The sequence below is a fragment of the Stegastes partitus genome, unplaced genomic scaffold (genome assembly GCF_000690725.1).
Source record: "Stegastes partitus isolate 25-593 unplaced genomic scaffold, Stegastes_partitus-1.0.2 Scaffold524, whole genome shotgun sequence".
Classification (NCBI taxonomy): domain Eukaryota; kingdom Metazoa; phylum Chordata; class Actinopteri; family Pomacentridae; genus Stegastes; species Stegastes partitus.
The window spans coordinates 262352-264790 of record NW_007578255.1 but is presented as its reverse complement, the minus strand read 5'-3'; positions in this window follow the sequence as shown (position 1 = coordinate 264790).

Here is a 2439-nt window from a genome sequence, read left to right as displayed (position 1 = left end):
CCTGCCTTCACCCTGAGTCAGCTGGGATAGACTCCAGCCCCCCATGACCCTAGTGAGGATTAAGCGGTGTATAGATAATGGATGGATGGATGGATCTAGTCATGATTATTATTATACATACACTGCCCATAAAGTTGGAATAATTTTTGTTTTCAGACACATTCCTCTTTTTATTTCTATTTGTACACATCAGTAATCACTTTTGACCAGGTGCAGTGATGACATACTGAGTCTCAGTCACCAGGCGTAATGAATTCTGACTTTATTTAGTGGGACGTCCTGCTCACTGACACCATCAACAAGCTTGTGGACAGTATGCCACCATGTCTTAACGCATTGATCCGTGTCAGGGGTGGCCATACTTCATATTCGTGACTGAGCAACATTTGAAAGAGTGATATTGGACATTCTAATGCATGAAATCCCCTCAAATACGTGTTTCTTGTTTTATGAGTAAGGTTGAAAAATTGAAACAAAACCCTTTATCCTATTGTTCAATGCCCCCGATTTAGTTTAAGCCTGAACACACAGTTTGCAAAAGTTAGTTGTGGTTTAATTTCTACTGTGAAATGTATGATATGTATATTGTGATATCAATAAAGTTTCAAGAAGATATACACTTTATCTATCAAGAATAAATCACATTGTCACCATCGTTCAATGAGAAGAGGCAAAAAAAAAAATTTATTCCAACTTTATGGGCAACAGTGTGTAAAGTCAATAACGACCAGGTTGTTATTGAAAATGAGAACCAGTTCTCAACTACCTGGTAGAGTAAATGTTAAATAAAATAAATAAATAAAATGATGATGAGGCGCATCAATCTACTGAGCCAACAAAAAGTGAGAGTCAACCTTTCATTTATCTTGTTCCCAGTGAGCCTTCTGTGGAGGTAACAGAAACATTTAGGAGCCCGCCGAACTCCCAAAGTCCGCCTGAACAGCAGACAACATTTCTGCACTTACAGACTCGCTGGCTGTTTATAAAAATACACATGTAGTTCAAATATAGGCACCGTGACAAAATGTGAAAAGTGCAGCTATGTTAGACAGGAGGGAATGTGTGCAGGGGCTTTGTGACACCACAGATGACGTCCGCATGGCAGATAAACACCCGAGTGACAACAACTCAGCAGCAACGTACCACCCATTAAGGCGAGAGCGGCTTCGCACGTTTGACTGCTGAAGCTCCCAGCAAGCGGTCAATCCGTGTCAGCGGAGGCCAGTCTGGATGTCCAGGGACCACAGGGGCCCCTGAAAAATGCCAAAGGTTCCAAAGCATAAGTAGGTCATGTTTAATTTTGCCACCGTTTGCCTGGTGGAATGAATAAGAGTTGTTAACAGAACACAAGCAAGAGCCTCTCAGATTTTATTAGGCATCTGTAACTTTCAACATGTTCTTTAAGTAAGAAGGGGGAAGGAAGAGGAAAGAAGGAGGATGGTAAGGTGTGTTTATAAGATATTATATGTGGCTGAGTTTGTACGTATTGTGCATTTATGTTCATGCTGGTTATTTAAAGCCAATATTTATATTTCATTCATTTATTTTTTTCTCAGTATTTGCAAGTATTCCCTCAAAACCAAACCAAAACATGCAATAAAAAAAGAAAGAAAGAAAGAAAACAGGAGGAAATTAAGTGACATACTCATAGGGCCACAGAGTCACCACAGGGAGGAGATTGAGGTTGATGGATGGGTGACAAAACGCAGGAGTTAAACCCTGTAGACAGCAGTTCATTTGCTATTTCATACAGTCAACATTACTTCTGACCATTCCATAAGCTTAACTCTGTTTTTTTGGTTTGTTTTTGCCTTAAACATAATCATAAATTTCTCTATTTTAATTCACACCTAGATCCAAACAAAGTTATTTTGGTGTCAAACCAAACTGGTGAAAACTATTATGATCTATGCATCCCATAACCTATATATATTTTATGCTTCCATAAAGTTGGAGGCCTTGTGAAAGAACGATTGTACAAAAACTGATAAGATCTCGAGATAAGTTTTAATCCCAGAGCTTTGAACCACCCCTTAATGCAACTTGATAAATATATATGAAGCGAGTTTCAAGCAAATATTTGGTATCTTCTGAAGCTCTGTGTGTTGGACTAGACTTTGTTAAAACTCACCGTGTGTGTAATTGAAGAAAATGACCCACTTTCATGATCAATCTTCAGCACCATGGACAGCTCATCTTTTGTTGTTGACTTGCTCTCTGCTCCAGGTGAAGTTTGGAGGGAATGTGCTCTGTGTTTCTTGATATCACCAAATTCCAAGTTATCCATTAGATACAAATCACTGCATTTCACACTGAAGCAGGTTTTGTTTGCTGTGATCATTCCTCCAGTTCATACTGGACATTAAAATATCTCTTCCTACTGTGAGTCCAGTAGAAGTGACGGAGGCATCTATCTGTGGAGTTTAAATTCAATGTGGT